Source organism: Leptinotarsa decemlineata, unplaced genomic scaffold, assembly GCF_025532065.1.
Source record: "Leptinotarsa decemlineata unplaced genomic scaffold, Ldec_3_MD MMD2_tig00078422_RagTag_RagTag, whole genome shotgun sequence".
In the NCBI taxonomy this organism is placed as follows: domain Eukaryota; kingdom Metazoa; phylum Arthropoda; class Insecta; order Coleoptera; family Chrysomelidae; genus Leptinotarsa; species Leptinotarsa decemlineata.
The window spans coordinates 13,339,077-13,353,979 of record NW_027412747.1 but is presented as its reverse complement, the minus strand read 5'-3'; the positions used below and the strand labels follow the sequence as shown (position 1 = coordinate 13,353,979).

General features: G+C 36.6%; 1 protein-coding gene across 3 annotated transcripts in view; it reads left to right on the top strand.

Moving 5' to 3' along the window:
* ITR (inotocin receptor) overlaps positions 1–14,903 on the top strand; it is a 275,665-nt gene that overhangs the window by 131,214 nt on the left and 129,548 nt on the right. The window lies entirely within an intron of this gene.

Sequence of the window (14,903 nt, the reverse complement as noted above, 5' to 3'; positions counted from 1 at the left end):
TCTTCCTTAATCCCTAATAATATTATAAATGCGAATGTTAGTTTGTTTGTTACGGTTTCACGCGAAAACTACTCAACCGATAATCATAGGATACTTTCTATTGAAAAAAAATAATAATTTTTTATGAAAAAATTATTTGTCAAAAAATCTCAAAATCTAGTTAGTTTAACGTCATCTAGCATTCCGGTAATGAACTTTCACCACAATTTTTCAATTACCTACGGATTCAAGAAATTCTCGAATCATACTCTGTTTTTCAATTTAAAAAAAAAGTACGGCTTTTTATGCTTTCCATAGAAAAAAGCGCTATTCTACAATTGTTCGAATAATGAATATGTATCCAATGTTTCTTCACATTACTTTGTATCTGAAATTGGAAATTTATTTGTATGATAATATGTTCATCAGTAAATTATTGTATTATCGTGAATTATTGTATTTGTTTTTTATATATAGGTAAATATTTGTATCGGTGCGCATATGCATGTGTGTAGATATATGTAATTCAGATTATTAGGGTATTATACTCGTTACAATATTATTAGATTTTTGAAGAGTTACATTTTCTTAATAATGAGTTAGCATTGAGTAACTTGGTTACTACTAGTTTTCCAACATTCATGTATACCTCTCAGAATAATGTTTAGAGATCATAAATAGATAAACTCAATACCACGGACAGCTTCGGCTTTGTGGAATTATTGTTAATTGTAGTTTCAACAAACTGCTCTATTTTTGTACATTGTTTATATTGTCACCAAGAGACTGCTAATGAACTTATTATTATTATTTTTTCACTGTAGTGTGCGCTAGTCAGGCCCCTATATATATTCGGGAGTGCGCGCCAGCATTATCAACCAATGACCACTCCCCACACCGTGGAGTAAGTGATCATTGGGTCCGAGAATCATGTGCCCTGATCAAGCGCAGTGAGCCAAGAATGACAGCCTTCTGCATATGTGCGGCTAAGATTTCTGCCTTAGTTCGGCAAGTGGGTATGATTTTAAGATTCGAGAGTAGAGAGGACATCATTCCACCAAGGACTCCAATAATCAGGACAACAGTCTTGACAAAGTGGTCTGGATGGAGTCTGCGGAGTTCGAAGAGAAAATTTCAATATTTTATCCGTTTTTCCTCCTCTTTCTGACGATATTTGTCTCGCCAGGAGCTGAAAACTCCACGACAAATATAGTTTTGCTCCGTTAGTAGAGAAGGACTACATCAGGTTTATCAGCTTGTATGAACCTGAGAGTAAGGAACGAATAGTTCCAAATAATTCGACACTTCTCGTTCCCCAAAACGGATTCAATATCCCCCGGAGCGTAGGGCAACACCGATGTCTCGTCAATACCGTAAGAGTGCCGTAGATGGTAATTTAGCAGCATTGTGTCGATGGATGTACCCATCACGCGACTGCAGTAGACTAAGGTGTTGAAGACGCCATCTTGGCAAGCCATGATGAACCCCTCAGTTTCCGACTTCAGCCCACTCGACCTGAGAAAAGCGAATGTCAGGCGCTTTGATAAGCCAAGGTCTCCAATGTTATTGAAGAAGACCCCATGCATTGGCTTATCCTTGTGTTTCCGCAGAAGTAAGGTGATCTCTGCGGCTTTTATCTGATCATTTTGCTGAACGAGTTCCAACTCGGTGACAGAGTTGTGCTCACCTCGTTCAGTGTCGACAACTAAACCAAGGGAAATGGTTCAATTCCTGCTCTCTCGTGGTCACGACCACGCAGAGAAAGAAATCCGAACTCCTGACGACTTTACAGGCCATATCCAGTACCATTATGTCAAGTAGACACTCCAAACAAAAGCTCAGAATAAAAGCTTCAGAGATTACCTCACTTCTGCTGAAACACAAGGATAAGCCAAAGCATGAGGTCTTCTTCAATAACATTGGAGACCTTGGCTTATCAAAGCGCCTGACGTTCGCTTTTCTCAGGTCGAGTGGGCTGAAGTCGGAAACTGCGGGTTTCATCATGGCTTGCCAGGATGGTGTCTCCAACATCTTAGTCCACCGCAGTCGCGTGATGGGTATAGAGGTTCCTGACACAAGGCGCCCGAGACCCTAATGCACTTGCTATTAGCATGTCCAGCATATGCGGTCTCGGCCTATATCCATCAACATAACAGCCCTACGAGTGCTATACTACCATCTACGGCACTCTTACGGTATGGACGAGACACTGGTGTTGCCTTAGGCTCCGGGGGATATTGAATCCGTTGTATGGAACGAGAAGTGCCGAATTCATTGGAACTATTCATTCCCCACTCTCAGGCTCATACAAGCTAATAAGCTTGATGTAGTCCTTCTTGACCACCAGAGCAAAACGATATTCGTCGTGGAGTGTTCAGCACCTGACGAGACGAATATCTTCAGAAAAGAAGAGGAAAACGGATAAAATATCGAGATTATCTCTTTGAACTCCGCAGACTCTATCCAGATCACTCTGTCAAGATGGTTGTTCTGATTATTGGAGTTCTTGATGAAATGATGCCTTCTCGAATGTATCGGAGGATATAGAGCCTGACCAGCGCATACTTCGGTAAAAAAATATGTTTTTTCTCAACAGGTTCATACCCACAAATAGAGAAAATACAGTTTTTTTTGTATCTGCTAGTGCTTATAAGTAGAATTGGTTCAATAAAATATTCTGGTATGTGCCCTGAGCTGAATAGAATCCGTTGCACTTTAAAAACATGAATTTCAAGTACTTCCGCTGAACATATTCTAATCCCTGAACGGAATTTTGATATAATGGAGACCAAATTAAAGATGCATAATCTACCTGACTTCTTACGAAATTAGCATACGACAATTTGAGCGTTTGAACATTTGAAAACTTTCTCCAGTTTCTGGAGAAATATCACAATAGCTTCAACGCCGACGATACAATGTGAGTTATATGAGTATCAAACGCAAGCCTTCGATCAAACACGACCCCTAAATCTTTAAACGTGTCACCGTTTTCGAGAGCTGTATTATGTATGGAATATTCTAAATTTATTAGATGAAGTTTTCTGTAGAAAGGCAGTATACACCAGATTTGAATTTCATCAAACGAGTCTTGTAAATGATAACAGTCGTCTATGTACTTAATTACTGAATAAATCATCAAGTCATCTGCGAAAAGTGAATGAGGGCATGTGATCCTTACTGATATATCATTTATGAAAATCAAGAATAGAAGAAGCCCCAGATTAGACCCCTGGGGCACCTCTGTACCCCCCCATATTTGACAAACTGAAAGCGATCTGACATAAGATTCGAGCAATCCGATTCTTTGAAGTTTTTCCAAAAATAGAAAGTGGTCAATCTAATCGAAGGCTTGTTTCATATCAGTATAGATGACATCAACTTGTTCTGTTGAATCGATATTACATGAAATGTATATTATACTCGCCAGGTTTGTTACGGTAGATCTTTTTGCCATGAAACCATGCTGATTTGGTGTTATTGTCATCCTAACATCGTTGTGTTTGATCATAAATAATGTTTCCAAAGAGTTTTCCAAAATTGCATAATATAGCTACTGATCTGTAGTTGGATATGAATGATCGGTCGCCAGATTTGAATACGGGACGTATTTTTGCTTTTTTCCATATCGCTGGGTAGCTTTCAGAAGTGACAATTAAGTTGAATATATGTGAAAGTGGTTTTATCAACGCAAAATGATGTGTTACACAAAGAAATTAATAAACGAAAGAAAAATAATTTTATAAATACTTATCAAAGGAGAAACAATTGGTGCTTTGTTTAGTAGGATGAAGTATGTATATGGTTTCCAATGAATAGTTGAAAATGACTTCGCCAATTCTGTCATTATCATCATGATATTCTTATGATTACCATTCAATTCATCTTCAAATAATCATTGATTGTTTTCAAAATAGTAAATTTTAGTTGTGTATCATTTTAAATGCAAGAACGGTGGGCCCCTTGAAGTTTGGGTAATGGGCGTTTATCCGGCTCGGCTTTCCTCCACCCAAAAAGTCGGACCTGTCTACACTCGAGGACTCGAACATGCGTTGGACTCTTTGTAGTCTGACGTTCGACTCATATTCGAAAGAGCCGGCAGAAGATGACGAAAATCTGAACTTATAAAGGGTTCCATATCTCAGATAATCTATAGAGCCTTTTCAAGTCCAAGGCCGTCCCTGTCGGTATGTGTTGCTTTCATCAAAGCTCCCAAAGTTGAAATAGTAAATGTAGTTTTCGAGCGCCCATTAACATAGTTTAATGAACATAAGGAAAAATTGTGGTGAATCAGAAAAGTTTTGACTCAACGTTTGAGCCTCCCAATAATATTTTTTATAGGGACAAAACACAAGCACTACAGGAAAATCCTTAAGACAGTTGTGAATCTCTTTGTAATGGAAACTGTGTGTCTTATACACAAACATAGGTCAAAATTTGAATATATTTCTTCGTGTCATAGCACTCGCCGAAAATCTAAAAATAATTTTCAATGACAATTGCCTTCTTCATCCCTAGTAACGGACTCAATTTTTTATAACGGTGTTAAAATGTATAACCACTTACCGTCTCATTTTAGAAATAGTCACGATAGTAGGTATGTAGGTAGGTCTAAAGTAAGTGGGTCTATTCGACCCTCCACCGCAATCCATAAGGGTTTATTGTGGCTCACACCTATTCACACTCGGACAAATAAACCCAGCTTCTTAACGAAGCCGATTAGTTTGAATGGTGAGTGGTCTTTCAGGTAAGATGGTGAGAGTACGGATCTGCCGAACTCAAAGAAACTGATTCGGTCCCCAGCGGGGCAGGCACAGAGTATATGCTCTGCAGTTTCATCATTTTCTAGACAGAGGCGACACACACTGTTTTCCGACAGTCCAAGTCTCTGCATGTGATGATTCAAATGACAGTAAGAAGGCCTGTTAGACATCGTAGTTCATTTCTACTGTCGTCCAACAACTGTTTGGAATCAAGCTTCGAAGGGTGAATAAACGCCTTGGAGTGAGCCAATCCTGGAAGATTCTGCCAGAAGTCCATAACTCTTCTTGCCATCCAGGTGTTCAATGTTTGTTTGGCGAAGCCCAAAGCGATGCCAATGACAGGTTCTGGTCCAATGAAGACGCTTGCAGCACCCTCCTTTGCAAGAGAGTCAGCAGCTTCATTGCCTTCCAGGCCAGTATGACCAGGAATCCAGACCAGAGACAATCTGTTTAGTCTCCCTATCGAGGAGAGTATTTTTTGGCAGTTTGCTGCCAATTTAGACGTTGCTCGGTAGAAGCCAAGAGCTTCCAACGCCGCTTGACTGTTCGAGAATATTTTAATTGACTTGTGAGTGAGGTTGGATTTATCCAATCTCTCCGCACACAATTCAATAGCGTAAATTTCCGCTTGAAATACAGTCGCATAAGTTCCTAGGCAGGTAGATAACTCTGTCCTGGGTCTGCGACTGAAAACACCTGCACCAGAACCGGAAGGTGTTTTTGAACCATCTGTGAACCAACAACTATCTGCTCTTAATATTTCCATCTCCCGCACGATCCAGTCCTCTCTACTCGGGAATAGTACTTTATAAGGCAGTTCGTAGTTGACAGTTCGAGGCATGAAGTCAGAGGTCATTTCCAGAATGCTGTGACTTCCAATGTAAGCCAACAGTCTGTTGCACTCTGCATTGAATTGATTTGTGCAATTGGCAATGTGCCCAAGTCTGTATGCAGTCCATCTAGCCTCTATTTCCAGAAAAATGTGGAGAGGAGGTAGATCTGGAAGGATCTTCATGTCTGCTCACGGTGTGGTACTGATGACACCACTGAGAGCCAGACAAGCCTGTCTCTGTGAGCCAGAGAGCTTCGATTGGGCCGTTTTTTTCTGTAAAGCCTTTGGCCACCAAGCAATTGCACCATTAGTGATCATTGGTCTGACAATCATCACATAAATCTAATGGATTTGTTTGGGACCTAAACCCCAACTTTTACCACAAATCCTTCGACACGTTCATAGAGACAGTCTGGCTTTGTGTAAAACTTTTTCCAAGTGAGCGTTCCAGGTGAGTCTTTTATCAAGCACAATGCCAAGATATTTCACCTCCGTTCCAAATGGAATTACCACACCATTGAGGGAAAGTGGCGTTCAATCGTCCAATATCCTTCTCTTGGTGAAGGGGATTAACATAGTTTTGCTGGGGTTGACAGACATCTGCTCCCTCAGACACCAACTGTGAACAACGTCCAACGCGCTTTTGAGGATATTACAAGTTACCCTTCCCGACGTGGACCTTGCCAGGATGACAAGGTCATCTGCATAAGCTTGCAGATCAACTTTTCTACTGTCGAGGGCATCAAGCAGACTATCTACCAGAAGTGACCACAGAAGGGAAGATAGTACCCCACCTTGAGGGGGCAGCCCCTGGTGACCCTGAACCTGATAGCCTCGCCTTGAAGAGTCGTAGTTGCAGTTCTGTTTACTAGCATGGCATAGATCCAGCCAGTTATTGTCGATTCTATACCCTTTCTAGCCAGAGACAATCCTATAGATTTAGGTAGTGCATTGTCAAATGCTCCTTCAATATCAAGAAATACAGCAACCGCAATCTCCTTGTTGTCAAAGGATTGGGAGATTTTCTCAACGAGGTTGTTTAATGCTGAATCTGTCGATTTGCCTGTTTGATAAGCATAGTGGTAATTATTCAGGGGAGATGCATATAATGCTACCTTCCTGATATGTCCGTCCAGTATCCTCTCAAGTCCTTTTAGCAGGAAGGATGTAAGGCTGATTGGTCGTACCGATTTGGGGTGTGGGTCTCTCCGGCCCACGATAGTATTGACAGCTTTAGAAAATACACAAAAAAACTTCTCGCGAGCAGACCCTATAATAGTTTGCAAGAATTTCACAATGACAACTACCAGTGAAATTGTGAACTGTCATCTGTAATTTATTGCAGATACTGTTTAGGATACTCGACTAGACTGTTAAATTATAAGTCGTTAAATTGACAAAATGTTCAAATATCACTTTATAATTGATATATTATTTATTTATTGACACTTATTCTATCGAAATAATTGTCAAATGTATATGCTTGTATACTACTTGTTCATATAACAATTTTATTTTTATTTTATTTTATTTATATTTTATATAATTGTGTGTATTTTGCCTAAATTTTATTTCAATACGTGTGTATTTCACTTTGTCAACAAAACAAGAGTTTTTTCGACAACAAAGTATATTTTGATTGATTGATTGACTCGCTGATTGACCGCTGAGAGCGGTGCCTATGCGAAAGTAGCGATTCAGATTGGATTTGAATTGCTGGAGATTGAATCTATTTGGAAAAACGTTCTCAGGAAATTCATTCCACATAAACGCAGTTCTCCAAATGAAAGAGTTCTTGAACAGTGAAGTTCGAGGTATACTGAGTTGAACCTCAAAATGATGAGCAGCCACAGCCCCTCGCGTATTTCTGATATGTACCGCCCTTGGTGGAATCAAATGTGCCAAGTCATTTGAATACCTCCCGTGAAAGTATCTATAGAAGAGAAGACAAATCCCTTACCTTTCTTCGATGTTCCAGACTATCAAGGTTGCATGTGATGTTCGCGTCTCCAATCCAGCAGCTTCAGAGTATGCTTAGGGGCAGAGCTCCATACATGAGAACAATACTCCAAAAAAGTCTGATCTGAGCTTCATGAAGCAACAAAAGTGTACAGTTTCCTGGTTCGGAACAGAGTTTCAAGCTTTTGAGAAGCAGCCTTTGCAATTCCAGCGACATACTTGTGCCAAGACATATTGTGTCAATTTCAACGCACAACAAACTCATCGAAGCAGAAAGCGAAATTGTCTGTTCTGACATCACTATATCTGCTTCGGAGACATTCATCTCTTTGAAGAAAACCGATGTCTGGATTTTTGTGGCATTGAATTGAACCTTGTTAGTTTTACCCCAATTCGAAATCACTTCTAGATCCCCATTAAGATATGCGACCTCCTGCTGTCGGTGAAGATGTGCATCCGCAACCGATGTCCTGGAATCCAAATGGAATGATGGCGCAAGTGTGGTGTCGTCAGTAAAACAATATATTAGATTCTTCATTTTTCCCAGTAAGTCGCTGAGATACAATTAATTGAAAGAGGGTTGGAGACAATATAGATATGGAACACCATCCTTGATGGTAAAAGTATTCGAGAGATATCACTCGATGGCTACTTGCAGGGAACGTTCTTTCAGGGATCCGACAAGCCATAACATAGAAGTTTGGCCAGCAAACGCTTAAGCCACACCATTCAAGGGCCTCAGAAATATCGAGCGCAACAGCTGTCAACTGTTCATGTTTGTCGACTACGTTATTATAAATATGGGTGACATACGATAGAAGGTCGCCTGTTGATCTTCGTTTCGGAAAGCCATATTGATGATCGCTCAAGATGTTACAGTCTTTCAAATATTCAAGAATATGGTCGTTTACGGCTTTCTTCATGATTTTTGATCACCGATAGCAAAACGACTGGTCTAAAGTTGTTTAAAAGATTTTAACTGTTATCATCAACAAATTTATATTCTACTTATCTGCATCGTGAAAAATTTTTTAAAATGTATTTATTCATCGCTCCGCATTCTGACATCATTTGTCAATTCACACCACAGACTCAACTGAGTTTTCTTCCATTATTCTGGCTTGTCCCCGAGGCTCTAGACATACGTGGGTCTGAGTGATGCTTGGCGAACGTTAACTTTACCCAAGTTGGTATCAAAATAATGTTCGAATTGTCTCCATAGAGGCCTGAGGTATTTTGAACCATTTCGTGTATATTACTTTGGGGACATGACATGACGAATGGGAAGTAGAATTGAATTGATATAGACCAGTTGAATAGTTCCAATGACATGTTAACTGTTCAGACAGCAATGAATAAGCATATGCTGTAATAATATTGTCGAATTTTCTCAGAGTTTAACGCTGGTAATACAAAATTCTCGAAAAAATATTTCATATATTGCAATGTCAAACTATATTACTGCAACACTTTCGAAAGTATACTATAATGCCGTCAATTGTGTGAAACCTAGGGCGCCTTGAAGTCATCATATTGCAGGAAAGAAAAAACTAGGAAATCAGATTTTTGTTGCCCAACAGATGAATCTATTCATAGCGTAATATGCATGTTTCATATTATATCATATACAGTGCATTACATTTAAAACGAGCCATCCTGAATAACTTTTGGTACAATGATTTGCAGAAGAAATAAAAAAACACTTCAATCAAAGTATACAGGGGGACACATTCTGACATATTAACATTTGATGTTACTTTCTCTATCGCGCCTCCAGAGCATGTCACCATTTTTTTTAATAGATCACCCTATATTGTTTCACATCATCAGATGCCCCATGATGAGCAGATTTCAGAAAAGTACAAAAGATATGATCTGAAGCTTATGGTTCGGGAGCTACAAATTATTTGAGTTGAAAACGAGCCACCCTGAATCACTTTTGGTAGAATCATTTTCAGAAAAAACAAAAAAACACTTCAAATATACAGGGGGACACATTTTGACATATTCACATTTGATCTAACTTTTCCTATCGCACCCCCAGAGCATGTCACCATTTTTTTAATGGATCGATTGTTTTGCATTATCAGAAGTTCCATGATGAACAGATTTCAAATACATTATGGTCTGAAGCTCATAGTTTGGAAGCTAAAAATAATTATTTGTGTTGAAAACAAGCCACCCTGAATGAACTCATGTACAATCTGTTACTTTGGTTTCATACGTGTTTTTAATAATAATAATGATAATTGCATTCCTGCTCTCTCATGGTCCGTGACCATGAGAGAGCAGGAATTGGAGCATTTCTCCTTAGGGCAGCTGCTCGAGCAGCTGATGAACTCGGTATAGTTTTCGACTCTGAACGAGGTGACCACAACTCTGTCACCGAGTTGGAATCCGTTCAGCAAAAAGCTCAGATAAAAGCCGCAGAGATCACCTTACTTCTGCGGAGACACCAGGATAAGCCAATGCATGTGGTCTTCTTCAATAACATTGGAGACCTTGGCTTATCAGAGCGCCTAACGTTCGCTTTTCTCAGGTCGAGTGGGCTGAAGTCGGAAACTGAGGGGTTCATCATGGCTTGCCAGGATGGTGTCTCCAACACCTTAGCCTACCGCAGTCGCGTGATGGGTATAGAGGTTCCTGACACAAGGTGCAGGGCCTGCCGCGAGGCGCCCGAGACCCTAATGCACTTGCTATCAGCATGTACAGCATATGCGGTCTTGACCTATATTCATCGACATAACGCGGCCCTAAGAGTGCTATATTACCATCTACGGCACTCTTACGGTATTGACGAGACACCGGTCAATCGGACACCGGAGATCGGACAATCGGTCGTACAAATGTTTTCAGGATACTTCATAAGTACAAATTTCATCTACATAAGATAAGACTAGTTCATGAATTTGACGAAGATGATTTCGATAGACGTATCGAGTTTTGTGAAAGTATCACTGAATGGATCAACTTGCTTCAGAATTTCTGGTATAAAATTTGTTTTTGGGATGAATGTAGGTTTAGTTTGAATGGAGAGGTGAATCGGCGAAATTGTCAATATTGTAGTGATACGAATTCTCATTTATACCGTCACGTTCATACCCAACAACTTCAAAAACTGAATGTTCAGGCGGGAATTTTAGGTGATCATAGGACTTTTTTTTTATCGATGATACTTTGAATAGTGATAAATATTTGGATATGTTGGAGAATCGTATAATTCCGTGCGTCAACAAGGCAATTGAGGCGAATATAAATTTATTCGAAAACAAAATAGTTTTTCAGCAGGATGGTGCACCTCCTCGTTATGCAGCTCCAGTGCGACAATTTTTGGAAGATCATTGTCCTGGTTGCTGGATTGACAGAAGATGTCCTACAAAATGACCACCAAAGTCTCCGGATCTCACTCCTGTAGATTTCTTTCCATGCGGTTATTTGAAGTCCGAAGTCAATGAGACAGAATCAACAATATCATAAGATTTGAGAGAGAATATGAGGCATTGCAGAGAAATAACTCCCGATATTCTCAACCTTGTGAGGGTGGCAATGGAAACTCATTTGAACCATTGTATGGAAGTTGGTGGAAACGTTTTTGAACATTTACTATAGAACTTTTTTTCTCATTGTCCAGTCATCAGATTTTGATTCAAGAATTAATAAAAAATTTTTTTTTGATTTATTGCTTCCATATTTGTCTCTAGAACGAATATTTCAAAATGTGGCCTCCTGTATAATTGTTGACCTGTTTTTTCATTTAACCTGCAAATCATTGTTTCAAAAGTTATTCAGTGTGGCTCGTTTTCAAATCAAATAATTTATATCTCCCGAACCATAATCTTCGGACCATATGTTTTACACTTTGTTGAAATCTGCTCATCATGAAGCATCTGATAATGCGAAACAATATAGGGCGATCCATTTTTTTAAAATTGGTGACATGCTCTGGAGGTGCGATAGGGGAAGTAATATCAAATGAAAATCATTGTACCAAAAGTTATTCAGGGTGACTATTTTTAACTGCAATGCACTGAATGAAGATGACAGCAGCAGAAGATGACAGCACATAGATTACTGTTATAGAGCTTCAAATCCCTTTTGTAACTTACATTAATAGTAATATATATATATATATATATATATATATATATATATATTATATATATATATATATATATATATATATATATATATATATATATATACATATATATATATATATATATATATATATATATATATATATATATATATATATATATATATATATATATACATATATAGTGCCTAGAAGATGACAGTACTACCCACTGTCGAAAGCGCTCGCAGATCATTAATAGAAGATATAAAGCTTCAAATCCTTTTTGTAATATTCAATATTGAAATACTGAAAATAAAGGAAAATTACTTCTTCAGGGCCTATAATTTAATGAGTTGTGAATATTTTCGCCATTGAATAACATTACAAATCATACTTACAGTAAAAATGAGCGAAAAACAATAAATTGAACATATAAATTGACGAAAAAGTTATAGGATTTTTTGTGGATTTGACAAATATCATACCTTCACATAAATGTAATTTTTCAATGGCTATAATGATTTCATAATTTTTGACTCTGAAGAAAGAGTAATTGATATTACTGCTGAGATTATCAATGTCAGTTTTCTTTTTAATTCAATCATAAGACTTATTAATTTCAACCATTTCAAGAAAAAGGCGTTTGGAATTTTTTTTTCTGTATGTAAAGCTTTGATATGCACATGATTTCTTATTAAGCTTCATATCACTTTTATGTGAAGTTACTCTATCATTAAGAATTATAGATGTTGTTCCAATATAATTCAAGTTACAATTGTTACAAGGAATGTTATAAATCACATTTGACTTTTCTGTAGTATCCGTTTTATCTTTCAATTTAGTATTCAAATTCTTTATAGTTTTCATATTTTTTTGACATATTTTGATATTTTGTTCATTATGAAAAAGTTTTATGATATTTGAAGATACATTTCCAAGGTTAGGTATAGATTTATAAGAAATATTGACAGGTGAACTATCATTACATACATTTCTGTTAATTACATTGGAATTTGTATTACTGCCAGTATTGAATATTTCATTAAGAAGTTTTCTGGGATAAGAATTTTCGATTGATATGTCTCTAAGAAGTCTGAGATTTTTTTACTTGAGTGAAGGGTGCACTAATTTTTATATTTTTCTTTTTCAAACAGAGTATTACATTAATTTCAGCAGATTTTTTAAGGAAGGAATAGTAATTGAAATATATTCCTGAATTAGTAGGTTTGACATACCAATCTGTAATCAACTAATTATCAGTTTTACGGATAACTCTTGTATCAAGAAAAGGAAGGGTCTGATTATCTTCTATTTCGATAGTGAAATGTAACTTTTTATCATATCTATTGACAACATCAAGAATTTCATTAGATTTGCTATTTGGAGCATGCTCCAATCACTACCTCCAGGTTATATTCTGATCAGCCTCGATGTGATTTCACTTTTTAGCAATATACCTACCTATGAATCTAGTGGAGAAAAGTATTATCAGAAGATGGAATGATATAAATAGAAAATGTTCAATAAACCAAAAAAAATGTATTGAAATAATTGGTTTCATCTTCAACTCAAGTTATTTCTCTTTCGAAGGTAAATACTATAAACAAATTCTTGGTACACCAATGGGAGCTACTATTTCTCCTATCATAGCTCTATACGTAATGGACGATCTTTTTGAAAACATACTTCCTAAAGTGAGTTTTAAAATTACTTCTATAACGAAATATGTTGATGATGTTATCTGTGCAATACCTTATGACAAATCTAATGAAATTCTTGATGTTGTCAATAGATATGAATAAAAGTTACAATTCACTATCAAAATTGAAAATAATCAGACCCTTCCTTTTCTTGATACAAGAGTTATCCGTGAAACTGATAATTCGTTGATTACAGATTGGTATGTCAAACCTACTAATTCAGAAAGATATATCAATTACTATTCCTTTCTTAAAAAATCTGCTGAAATTAATTCAATACTCTGTTTGAAAAAAAAAGAATAGAAAAATTAGTACACCCTTTCCTCAAGCAGAAAAATATCAGACTCCTTAGAGACATATTATTCGAAAATTCTTATCCCAGAAAACTTCCTAATAAAATAATTTTCAATACTGGCAGTAGTACAAATTCTGATGTAATTAACAGAAATGTATGTAATGATAGTTCATCTATCAATATTTCTTATAAATCTATACCTAACCTTGGAAATTCACCTTCAAATATCATAAAACTTTTTCATAATGAACAAAATATCAAAATATGCCAAAAAAATATTAAAACTATAAAGAATTTGAATACTGAATTGAAAGATGAAAAGTATACTACAAAAAAGTCAAATGTGATTTATAACATTCCTTGTAACAATTGTAACTTGAATTATATTGGAACAACATCTAGAATTCTCAATGATAGAGTAACTTCACATAAAAGTGATATGAAGCTTAATAATAAATCATTTGCATTAGCACAACACTCTATAGAAACAGGATATAAACCAAATTACTCCAATATGAAAGTTTTGCAAACAGAAAAAATATTTCCAAGCGCCTTTTTCTTGAAATAGTTGAAATTAATAAGTCTTCTGATTGTATGAATAAGAAAACTGACATTAATAATCTCAGCAGTGTATACAGTAACTAACTGGAACTACATCAAAAACATAATAATAATGAAAATAGTATCAATCAATGAATCATCATACCCATTGAAAAATTACATTTATGTAGAGATATGACATTTGTCAAACCCACAAAAAAATCCTATACATGTATAACTTTTTCGTCAATTTATATGTTCAATTTATTGTTTCTCGCTCATTTTTACTGTAAGTATGATTTGACAAAAGTTCACTATTTTGTAGAATTCGAATTAGAAATTCGACAAAAAGGCAGAGGGACTTTCAATAATGTTTCTTATTTTTTTTTTCATAAAGAACATTTCTGGCTTTCTACTACTCCATCTTGATACAAAAAATGTGGGAATCTTCCAAAGAAAGGAAGGAATCAGTTTCAAAAATTAATTCCATACATAGATGTGTAGATCATGAATGATCTACACCATGCATGATCTACAGCCAAAAACTTCCTTTCCCGAAAAATCAATCACTCCTAAAAAATAACCCTTTCAACTCAAACAATGTTTCATGATTGTTATAAGCTGATGCAATTTGTAATACGACGTTTCGATCTTTAGATTAAATACGTTTCCATCCTCGATTTGTGTAACCACTGCAATAACAAATTCAGATATGTATTACAATACATGTATTGCCCGACATTTTTCTCATCATCAC